The following is a 13,080-nucleotide window of genomic DNA, read 5'->3' as shown; positions in this document are numbered from 1 at the left end:
GGAAGAAATGTGATCTAAGTGTCTTCGACCGTGGAATGATTGTTGGTGCAAGCCATGGTGGTTTGAGTATCTCAGAAACTGCTGATCTGCTGGGATTTTCACACACTGTAGAGTTTACAGTGAATGGTGCAAAAAAAAAATCAGTGAGCTTCAATCTGTGGGTGTAAACATCTTACATGCGTCACAACAGTGGTGTGCAAAAGGGCATCGCTGAACACACATGTCAAACCTTGAAGCGGATGGGCTACAGCAGCAGAAGGTCATGAACTTGCACTCAATGGCCACTTTATGACGTAATAAAGTGGACACTGAGCACATTTGTTGTCATATTGTATAGTATTTTTTACATGCATTGCACCTTACTGCTGCACAAAGTAAATTTATTATCAAAGTACATATATGTCATCATATACAACCATGAGATTCATTTTCTCACAGGCATACACAATAAAGCCATAAAAGAATAATAACCCTAATAAGATCAATGAAAGACCACACCAACTTGGGCAAACAACCAATGTTCAAAAGACATGAAGCTGTGCAAATGCAAAAAGAAAGAAATTATAATAATAAGTAAATGAACAATAAATATCAAGAACATGAGATGAAGAGTCTTTGAAAGTCAGTCCATAGGTTGTGGGAACTTTTCAATGATGGGCAAGTGAAGCTGAGTGAAGTTATCCTTTTTGGTTCAAGAGCCTGACGGTTGAGTGGTTCCTGAACCTGGTGGTGTGAGCCCTGAGGTCCCTGTACCATCTTCATGGTGGCAGCAGCGAGAAGATGGCAAGTCCTGGGTGGTGGGGGCTCTTGATGATGGATGCTGCTTTCCTGCGACAACATTTCATGTAGATGTGCTCAATGGTGATGGACTGTGCCGAATTCACTGCTTATTTTTTAAAAATTCCTTCAATGCAGCCCATCAGTATACTCGCCACTACATGTCTATAGAGGTTTGTTAAAGTTTTAAATGTCATGCCGAATCTTGGAAAACTCCTATGGAAGTAGAGGCACTGGTCATGCTTTCTTCATAATTGCACTTACACGCTGGGCCCAGACAGGTCCTCTGAAACAATAACATTGAGGAATTTAAGGGTGCTGACTCTCTCCACCTCTGATCCTCCAGTCAGGACTGATTCATGGACCTCTTGACTTCCTCTTCCTGAAGTCATAATCAGCTCCTTGTTGGCCTTGTTGACATTGAGTAAGAGAATGTTGTTATGACACCACTCAGCCAGATTTTCAATCTCCCTCCTAAATGCTGATTTATCACCACCTTTGATTATGCCTACAACAGTGGTGTCATCAGCAGAATATGGCATCAGCAGTGTGCTTAGCCACACTGTCATAAATACAAAGTGAGTAGAGTAGGGAGCTAAGCACACAGCCTCGTGATGCACCTCTGCTGATGGAAATTGTGGAGGAGATGTTGTTGTCAATCCCAACAGACTGGGATCCGCAAGTCAGGAAATTGAGGAACCAGTTGCACAAGAGGGTATTGAGGCCATGGTCTTGAAGATTATTGATTAATTTTGGGGTGATGATAGTATTGAACGCTGAGCTGTAGTCAATAAAGAGAATCCTATGAATCTTTGCTGTTCAGATGTTCCAGGGTTAATTAAAGAACCAATAAAATGGCATCTGCTGTGGACCTGGTGTGCTGGTAGGCAAATCGGAGCAGATCCAAGTCTCTTCTCAGGCAAGATTTGATATGTTTCATCACCATCTTCTCAGAACACTTCATCACTGTTTAAGTGAAGTCTTCTTGAAGCAAATGTGTACCTCAGAGTGCCGAGGTGAGAAGTTAAAGATCTCGGTGAGCACTTCAGCCAGTTGATCAGCACAGAGTTTTAGTATTTGGCCCGGTACCCCATCTGGGCCAGATGCTTTCGTAGTTTCACCCTCCTGAAGGCTGTTCGCACATCAGCCTCAGAGACTGAAATCACTGGATCATCGGCGGAAGTGGGGGAGGTGTTTGTTTAAGGGAGTTCATGATGGTTCCTTCAAAGTAAGCATAGAAGGCATTGAGTTCATCTGCAAGCAAGGCCCTGTTGTCACCTATGTCGCTTAATTTAACTTTATAAGAAGTGGTATTATTCAAGCCCTACCACAACTGTCTGATATCCTTTGTTGATTCAAGTTAGTTCTGAGTAGCCACTTCACCCGTGGGATAGTTTTCCGGAGATTATACCTGGACCCTTTGTAATTTCCTTGATCACCAGACTTGAATACCTCTGATATGGCTCTCAGCAGATTGTGGATCTCATGGTTCATTGAGGACTTCTGGATGAGGAAAACTCTGATGATTTTGTGGAGACACACTCATATGTGACAACCATGGTGAATTCATTCAGAACCACAGATGAATCTTTGAACACGGGCCGAGTCTACCGACTTGAAGCAATCGTATAGCAACTCTTCTGCCTTAAGCAACCACCTCTTTGCTGTCCTAATCTCTGGAGCTTTGTTCTTTAGCCTCTACCTGTATTCAGGTAGGAGAAGGGCAGCCAAGTGATCCAAAATGCAGTCTGGATATGGACCGGTAGGCACTCCTTATCTTGGTATAACAATGGTCTAGTGTGTTGAGACCTCTGGTGCTGAAGTGTGTATGCTGATGGCAATTGGGCAGGGTTTTCTTCAAGCAAGGTTGGTTGAAGTCCCCAGCTATGATTTGAAATGTATTGGCATGGACTGTTTCTCGTTTGGAGACGACATCATGCAGTATCTCAAGTGCTTGATGTCAGTGGTAATAAACCTGATTCTGATTCTTATTCTGAAAGAAGTTATTTCCCCCTCCCTATAAATCTTCTGCCCACCTCTATTCCCAACTCCTTTTGAAGTTGATTCTATTGCAGGTTCAACAATTTGAAACTTTTAATCACTAATAGAAAAAAAATTTTCACAACTGTGGGAAGGATCTACAAACTGAATGTTATCATTTTCTGTGACATAGACCACAAGTTGTTTCAACGTTCTCATATGTGCATGATCCCAGTTAAGCATTGTCTTTATAAGTGAGAATCAGAATCAAATTTATTGTCACTGCCAGGTCATTAAATTTGTTGTTTTGTAAAGGTAAAGGCATCCGTTAATCTCGCGAGACCATGGATCTGCGCCTGGAAAGTCTTCACTCTCCAGGACACAGGTTGGGCAAGGTTGTATCAAAGACCAGCAGTTGCCCATGCTGCAAGTCTGCACGACACCAATGTTGGTCCAAGGGGAGGGCATTAGGACCCATACAGCTTGGCACCAGTGTCGTCGCAGAGCAATGTGTGATTTAGTGCCTTGCTCAAGGACACAACACATGTTGCCTCGGCTGGGGCTCGAGCTCACGACCTTCAGGTCGCTAGTCCAATGCCTTAACCACTTGGCCACATGTTTTGTAGCAGCAATACATTCTGGGCATTAAAAAATTCCTATAAGTTATGTCACGTACCCCGTGACGGGAGTTAAGAACCAGCAGAGATGGAAAAACAGTTTGGAGTCTCATATTGCTATAAACTACTAATATTTATTAGTACCTACGCAATACAGTAATATAAATGTAGATAAATCAAACAGGTTAGCAATGATTATATATATAAGTAAGTGTGGAATATATATGTATGAAAACCAAGCTTTGTTAAGTCTAGGGGTAAAAAGATACAGTCTTACGATATTGAGTAAAGTTCAGTTCAGTTCAGTTCGTGGTATTTGGTTGAGTAGTGATGGAGAGAGAGAGAGAGAGAGAGTTGAGTCTTCAGGTGAGCAGATGCCGTCGATCTTCTCGTCGTCCTCCGAAATCCTTTACAAGTCACCGACTGTGACTTTAGCCAGGGGGACCGGTCTTCTGTGGTGGAGCTATTAGCCCAGCAAGGGTGGACACATAGACAACTCCCCACCAGTCAACCCCTTCTTCACCGCTGGAATAGCAATTTGGATCGATCTGCCAAAAACCCACTTTCTCTGCGGGCACAACAATGCTCATTCAGTGTCCAGATCATGTGTCTGAGGTCTGTATCATCTGACCTCCCATTTATTTCACCAGGCTGAGCATCACCTGTCATTCAAAGAGTCCCTCCTTCCTTTGTCTGTGAAGGAGTGCACAAGCAGGCAACCAGTCCTTGGAAGTAACATCAACAACCTGCTGAAAATCATAACATCGAGTGTCCATTAAATAACACTGCCTTCGGTCACCATAGCAACTTACGAGCTGCTCGGTGCTGTCTCCAACTCCAAACTCAGCAGGAATCCAAAGTTACTTCCAACGCCTTAACGTGACAGTCCAACTGTTAATCTTCATCTCTCTCTCTCTCTTTTCCAAAAGCAACATATCAGTGGTAAATAACTCTGTCTCTCTCCTTTCAAACAAACTATCAATGATAAGCGTCTCTCTCCAAACAGTTAGTAGGGGTACTCCTGGATCCCCTCACAGTTACAATATAAAAAAATAAATAATAGCAAGGGCTTGTTCATGAGTTAATGGAACTTCAGAAGTCTGATAGCAGAGGGGAAGAAGCTGTTCCTAAAGCGTTAAGTTTGGTTCTTCAAGCTTCTGCTACTTCTCTGTGGTGGTAGTAATGAGAAAACAGCCTGTCCTGTAAGGTGATAACGATGGATGCCGGCTTCTTGATGCATTTCCTTCGGAAAATGTTCTTGATGGTGGGAGGGCATGTGCTGGCTGACTCTACAACCTGATCCTGTGCATTGGCATCCCCATACCAGACAGTGATGCAACCTGTCAGAATGCTCTCTAGAGCACATCTGTAGAAATTTGCCTTAGAGTTTTAGTGACATACTCAGAGAGTTGGGAATATGGGTAGTGGTAGGGTGAAATAATTAAAAATGGGGCAGTAAAAGCCTATAATTCATCTAAAATTCCATTTGCTGCGTTGTTCTGTTCTGTTTGATTCCAAGTACCAGTTGGGATCTTAACTGGAGCTGTGCAAGTACTCTTCCCCTGTGGCAATGTATTGTGAGTGGAGATACCACAAAAAACTGTAGGTGAAAACTGAATGCAACATCTTAGAGTGATATCTAAATATTAAAATTAATATTGCTATTAAAATCAGATTAAGACATTCGCTGTGTATGTTTGTCACTACAATATTCTCTGATACTGATGTTAAAAGTACATGCCACATAGTGTATGGAAATATTGCTACTGAATAATATTCAGTAATTTAAATACTGACACGTGTCATAATGCATGATCTTATAATTGTGCCTAAGTTCACAAATAGAAAAGCTTTATTTGAAGAGAAAAGAATTATCAAAAAGAAATAAAGAAGCAAGAGGATACTATTTACTATTGATCTATTTAAAAGTCAGAAACAGTTGTTATCACAATTACCTGACTATTGAGAAGATATGCCAAAGGTGAAGTATTTAGCATTAAAGTCAAAGAACAATCCATAATCTCCAATTTCCACTTATCTCTCTCATCCATGAGAAAGAACTGCAAGAACAGCTTGTGTGTTTAGGCTAAAGGAAGTTAAATGGATTTTGGATTTTATCTTATTCCATGGTGGTTGATGTATTATTTAAGTCCATTATTTCACTTTGAAAGCATATGGCATGTATTTTCATCAATTAAATGGAAATACATTCAAATATATAACCCACAAAAAGCAATTCCATTAAACTGTTCTATACTGATGTTTACATTCCACAAAACTCTGCTCCATTTCACTTACTTATCTCTACATCTCGGAACCTCTGCTCCTATTTCTCTCACTTGCCTATCTGTGGTAAGAAATCATTCCAAAATCATGTAATGAACCTGTCCCCAAGCCTACCCTTGCTAATTTATTTTTCAGTCTTTAAGATAATTAAAAAACAACTATGATGTTGTAGGAATAACAGAGACATGGCTGCAAGAGGACCAGGGCTGGGAAATGAATATTCAAGGTTATACGTCCTATCGAAAGCACAGACAGATGGGCAGACGGGGTGGGGTGGCTCTGTTAGTGAGGAATGAAATTCAGTCCCTTGCGAGGGGTGACATAGGATCAGGAGATATAGAGTCAGTATGGATAGAACTGAGAAATTGTAAGAGCAAAAAGACCCTAATGGGAGTTAGGTATAGGCCCCCAAACAGTAGCCTGGATATAGGGTGTAAGTTGAATCAAGAGTTAAAATTGGCATGTCGCAAAGGTAATGCTACAGTTGTTATGGGGGATTTCAACATGCAGGTAGACTGGGAAAATCAGGTTGGTACTGGACCCCAAGAAAGGGAGTTTGTGGAGTGCCTCCGAGATGGATTCTTAGAGCAGCTTGTATTGGAGCCTACCAGAGAGAAGGCAATTCTGGATTTAGTGTTGTGTAATGAACCAGATTTGATAATGGAACTCGAGGTAAAGGAGCCATTAGGAAGTAGTGACCGTAATATAATAAGTTTTAATCTACAATTTGAGAGGGAGAAGGGAAAATTGGAAGTGTCAGTATTACAGTTGAACAAAGAGGACTGTGGAACCATGAGGGAGGAGCTGGCCAAAGTTGACTGGAAAGATACCCTAGCAGGGATGACAGTGGAACAACAATGGCAGCTATTTCTGGGAATAATACAGAAGGTGCAGGATCAGTTCATCCCAAAGAGGAAGAAGGATTCTAAGGGGAGTAAGGGGCGACCGTGGCTGACAAGGGAAGTCAAGGACAGTATAAAAATAAAAGCGAAGAAGTATAACATAGCAAAGATGAGCAGGAAGCCAGAGGATTGGGAAACTTTTAAAGAGCAACAGAAGATAACTAAAAAGGCAGTATGGAGGAAAAGATGAGGTACGAAGGTAAGCTAGCCAAGAATATAAAGGTGGATAGTAAAAGCTTTTTTAGGTATGTGAAGAGGAAAAAATTAGTTAAGACGGAAGTTGGGCCCTTGAAGACAGAAACAGTTGAATTTATTATGGGGAACGAGGAAATGGCAGACGAGTTGAACAGGTACTTTGTATCTGTCTTCACTAGGGAAGACACAAACAATCTCCCAGATGTAACAGTGGCCGGAGGACCTAGGGTAATGGAGGAACTGAAGGAGATTCACATTAGGCAGAAAATGATGTTGGATAGACTGACGGGACTGAAGGCTGAATCCCCAGGGCCTGATGGTCTGCATCCCAGGGTACTTAAGGAAGTGGCTCTAGAAATTGTGGACGCATTGGTAATCATTTTCCAATGTTCTACAGATTCAGGATCAGTTCCTGAGGACCGGAGGGTAGCTAATGTTATCCCACTTTTTAAGAAAGGAGGGAGAGAGAAAACAAGGAATTATAGACCAGTTAGCCTGACATCAGTGGTGGGGAAGATGCTGGAGTCAATTATAAAAGATGAAATAGTGACACATTTGGATAGCAGTAACAGGATCAGTAACAGAGCCAGTGGAAGTAGTGTACCTGGACTTTCAGAAAGCCTTTGATTAGGTTCCACATAGGAGATTAGTGGGCAAAATTGAAGCACATGGTATTGGGGGTAGGGTACTGACATGGATAGAATATTGGCTGGCAGACAGGAAACAAAGAGTAGGGATTAACGGGTCCCTTTCGGAATGGCAGGCGGTGACTAGTGGAGTACCGCAAGGCTCGGTGCTTGGACCGCAGCTATTTACAATATTCATTAACGATTTAGATGAAGGGATTAAAAGTAACATTGGCAAATTTGCAGATGACACAAAGCTGGGTGGCTGTGTGAAATTTGAGGAGGATGTTATGAGAATGCAGGATGATTTGGACAGGTTGGGTGAGTGGGCCGATGCATGGCAGATGCAGTTTAATGTGGATAAATGTGAGGTTATCCACTTTGGTGGCAAGAACAGGAAGGCAGATTACTATCTGAATGGTGTCAAGTTAGGAAAAGGGGAAGTACAATGAGATCTAGGTGTTCTTGTTCATCAGTCACTGAAAGTAAGCATGCAAGTACAGTAGGCAGTGAAGAAAGCTAATGGCATGCTGGCCTTCATAACAAGGGGAGTTGAGTATAGGAGCAAAGAGATCCTTCTGCAGTTGTACAAGGCCCTGGTGAGACCACATCTGGAGTATTGTGTACAGTTTTAATCTCCAAAGTTGAGGAAGGACATTCTTGCTATTGAAGGAGTGCAGCATAGGTTCAAGAGGTTAATTCCCGGGATGGCGGGACTGTCATATGTTGAAAGATTGGAGTGACTGGGCTTGTATACACTGGAATTTAGAAGGATGAGAGGGGATCTGATTGAAACATATAAGATTATTAAGGGATTGGACACGCTAGAGGCAGGAAATATGTTCCCGATGTTTGGGGAGTCCAGAACCAGAGGCCACAATTTGAGAATAAGGGGTAGGCCATTTAGAACGGAGTTGAGGAAAAACTTTTTCACCCAGAGAGTTGTGGATCTGTGGAATTCTCTGCCTCAGAGGGCAGTGGAGGCCAATTCTCTGGATGCTTTCAAGAAAGAGTTAGATAGAGCTCTTAAAGATAGTGGAGTCAAGGGATATGGGGAGAAGGCAGGAACAGGGTACTGATTGTGGATGATCAGCCATGATCACAGTGAATGGTGGTGCTGGCTTGAAGGGCCGAATGGCCTACTCCTGCACCCATTGTCTATTGTCTATAAAAATGTCCATGATTATTCCATAACTGTTCTTACACCCCAACCCCATTATTTCTTGGATTTAAACTCCATCCAATGGTATGACTAAAGTATGCTAAAGTTCAAAGTTCAAAGTGCATTTATTATCAAAGAATGTGTAAATTATACAACCTTGAGATTTGTTTGCTTCCAGGCAGCCTACTTCCACTAAGGATTTCTATCCACCCACAATGATTGTGCTGCTGAGCTTCCGAGCCAATATCACCGCTGCGGCAATCTCTTCCTTTATTAATAGTGCCATCCCGCATTTCCCTTTCTGCATAGGGCAGTACAGTAGCATAGTGGCTGGCACAATGCTATTACCGGCAATTGGTGATCAGGGTTCACTTCCCACCTTTGTCAGGAAGGAGTTTGTACGTTTTCTCCATGACTGTTTTGATTTCCTCCTGGTGCTACGATTTTCTCCCACATTTCAAAGGCATATGAACTCAGGATAATAAGTTGCGGGCGTGTTATGATGACGCCAGAAGCATGACAATACTTGCGAGCTGTCCCCAGCATATCTTCAGGCTGTGTTGGCTCTTGATGCAACAGATACATATCACTGTATGTTTTAAAGTTTTGATGTACATGTGACAAATAAAGCTAACCTTTATCTATACCTTTTCTTTATCTTTGTCTGGGAGGTTTGACACAAAATGTGCCAAATTTGACACACATTTTGATACACAATCCACTTCCCAGCCTTGTCCACCTTGAAACTAGTTCTCTCTGATGTAACTATTGTATACTTAATATTTTAGTAGTATTTGAGTAATATTGCAAATACATCGTTTGAGTAAACATTCTTGTTTTTAATTACGGGTTATACAGTGGTGCGAGAAAGTTTGTGAACCCTGTAAAATTTTCTCTATTTCTGCATAAATATGGCCTAAAATGTGATTAGATCTTCACGTAAGTCTTAAAACTAGATAAAAAGAACCCAATTAAATAAATAGCATATAAACATTATACTTGTTCTTTTATTTATTGAGAAAAATGATCCAATATTACATGTATTTGTTGGAAAAGGTATGTGAACCTTTGCTTTCAGTAACTGGTGTGACACCCTTGTACAGCAGTAACTTCAACCAAATGTTTCTGGTTAACTGTTGGTCAGTTCTGCACATCGGCTTGGAGGAATTTACAAAACTGCTTCAACCCTGGGGTGTTGGTTGGCTTCCTTGTGTGAACTGCTTGCTTCAGGTCTTTCCACAACATTTCTATAGGATTAAGGTCAGGACTTTGACTCAGTCATTCCAAAACACAAATTTTCTTCTTTTTAAACCATTCTGATATTGATTTACTCTTGTCTTTTGGATCACTGTTCAACTTCTATTAAGCTTAAGGTGATAGACTGCTATCTTGATATACTCCTGTAAAATGTCTTGATACAATTTTGAATTCATTGTTTCCTCAATGACAGCAAGTTGTCCAGGCCTTGAGCCTGTAAAGCAGCCCCAAACCATGATGGCCCTTCCACCATGCTTCACAGTTGGGATGAGGTTTTGGTGTTGGTGTGCAGTACCCTTTTCCCTCCAAACATAGCAATATGTACTCCTGCCATAAATATCCACAGAACATTGTCCCAGAAGTGCTGTAGAACTTTGCAAACTTGAGATGTGCAGTGATGTTTTTTTGGAGAGCAGTGGTTTCCTCCGAGGTGTCCTTCCATGAACAACGTTCTTGTTCAGTGTTTTTCTTATAATGGAGTGGACACATGAACAGAGACTTTAGCAAGTTCTAGAGAATTCTGCAGGTTTTTGCTGTTACCCTTCAGTTCTTTTTCACCTCCTTCAGCATTGCACGTTGTGCTCTTGGTGTGAACTTAGCAGGATGCCCACTCCTAGGGAGAGTAGCAACAGTACTGAGTTTCCTCCATTTGGAGACAATTTCTCTTACTGGGGACTGATGAACAGTCAGGTCTTTAGAAATGCTTTTGTAGCCTTTTGCAGCTTGATAAATCTCTACAATTCTTCCATGGTCCTCTGAAAGTTGTTTTGATCGAGGCATAGTGCACGGAAAGAGATCCTTCTTGAGAAGAGCAGACTCTGGTAGTAACCTGACTTTCTGTGTGTTTTTTATAGGGCAGGGAACCTCTACAACCCACACCTCCAATGTCATCTCATTGATTGCAACACCTGACTCCAAATAGCTTTGGTGGAAGGCATTACCCCAGAGGTCCAGTTTTCTCAATAAATAAAAAAAAGTATAACATTTTTGTGTTATTTATTTAATTGGGGTCTTTTTATCTAGTTTTAAGACTTATGTGAAGATCTGATCACATTTCAGGTCATATTTATGCAGAAATAGAAAAAATTCTACAGGGTTCAGAAACTTTCTAGCACCACTGTATGTGTTGTGACTGAACAAAATCACCAGAGAAACACCAAAGCTGGCGATATAAAATTCGTTATTCAGCACAACAAGCAGCCCTCATACTGGAAACACTCAGCTCCCTGACCCCAATATCACATCACATTTTATACATTAAGGAACAAAGGTAACAACAGAACAATTTTTATAGTTACAATGCATTCATAACGGTTCCTTTGAGTTGCACATAATTTTCAAACACCCAGATCTTCACACCAACACACCCAAAATCAGTGTTGATCACCACAGTCTCTGGGTTGCATTCATGCATATGCAGACATTTCAGGCAAATGGGGTCTTTCCTGGTTTGCAATTAACCCCAGTCAGCAGCTGCAGGAAGACCATTGTTCTGAGCTGCATTTTAAATTCAATCTACAATCCACATTCAGGTCTGAAGACTGGTCACTGTTGAAATTAATATTTGCTGTATTCCATAGCTCCAGAATACACCCTAACAGTCCCTCCTCTTGGCCCTCCTGGACAAAAATAAAATTGTTCTAGGAAAGTCCGAACTTTAAGGAGGAGCTAATCAAGTAGTGCAGCAAATAATGCCCTGTATTTCGGACTCCCTTCCCCAATTACCTATCACACCCCTATATGCATCTACATCAACACTATCGTCCCTAATGGCTACCTACAAGACTGTAAACAGAGATTGTTCCAGAAATTTGATCAACAAGTCTTTAAAATATAGCGCTGTCATTCGTATGACTGTTGCCTCCTTCCCTGCTGGCGAACTGTGGCTTAATCATGTTTGTATCTTCACCCCTCCATTTTCTGATAGCTCAAACTCAGCAGAGGCTATCAGTGGTTACTTTCTGGTCAAGGGCACCAGCCAGGTAAATGTAGCAGGCTAACAGTTCACACTACATGACAAAAGATTGTCAGAATCTTGACAGCTGGTCTCTCAGACTTACAGGCTGGGTTGGAGTGGTTTCTACATGAATGACGGCAAGCACCTTGCCTCCTTCTGGACTGTCCAGTTGATCACTGGCCCAGGCACTAAAAGGGCCATGCTCATTTGTATTCACTCCCCATTCAGGCTGGGGTGACTGCCTTCAGGTGCCGTAATTTCTGCTCCTCTTAATCATCTACCTTCAGCAACCAGCCTTCATTATAGAGTAGTTACCATTGTACTTCAACATGCTGTTCACAGCTTGCTTTCACACTCTCTGTATCATCTGCATTTGTGTTTGTTGTGGGTCTGCCTCCATCTGGTGCGGTCAGATCTGACAGCCGGCTGGTGTTCATCACTGAGGTTCTCTGCAATGACACTGTTACAGGGCACACTTGATCTCTTCTTCTGTCTGTGAGGGTGAGAAGAAGGGGAGTCATATGGTTTAATCTGAGTCCACTGGCTGCCTCTCTGAGACTGTAAACCAACAGAGGCATCATTCATACAGAACACTACCTTTGGCCCTATCCATGTGGGAGTGAAACCTGTCTTTTCAGACTGCTCCCTTGCCATAACTTGGTCATCTGGCTGTGGGAGGACTATCCTTCCTCCCCCCAGCTCTCTCTGATCAGCAATAGGTTGCTGCTGTTTTGCTCGATCCCTCAATGTGTTACCCTGGTTACTGTGTTATTATGCGTGCATAATAAAGAACTTCAGTTTCCAGTGGGCAATGTGGCGGTTCACTCGGAACTGGAAGCTTCGACGGTGAGCTGGTCACACCCGCTCAGTGTTGAGGTGATGCAGTTCAGAATAAAATATTCTAGTGTTTACCCACACAAAGTTTGTCTTTAGTAAGAACAAACATAACATGGTGTTAGAAGTCGGCGTGAGGTCGAAACATGGAGGGTAAGTGAGTACCGTGTACGACTGAGAAAAAGGCTGCTTGACTACGAAATGTGCTTGCAGCAAGTGAGGTTGGACGGCCAGTGAGGCAAGAGAGCACGTTGTGTTCAGAAGTTCACTGGATTCACCGGGAAGTTCAGGTAAGAGGCAAATAATTTCCGTCATGGATAACCTATGTTCTCCTGCACATTTGCAGTCTACCAGCAACTTAACGGATAACTGGAAATGCTTCAAACAGCAATTTAATATATATGTAGCGGCTAATGAAATGAGAGGGGCTGATGAAAAATTGAAAGTGTTTATTTTACTACATGTAATTAGTGAAGAAGCTTTGGAC

The sequence above is a fragment of the Mobula hypostoma genome, chromosome 10, assembly GCF_963921235.1.
Source record: "Mobula hypostoma chromosome 10, sMobHyp1.1, whole genome shotgun sequence".
NCBI classification, from domain to species: Eukaryota; Metazoa; Chordata; class Chondrichthyes; order Myliobatiformes; family Myliobatidae; genus Mobula; species Mobula hypostoma.
This window is presented reverse-complemented; position numbering follows the sequence as displayed.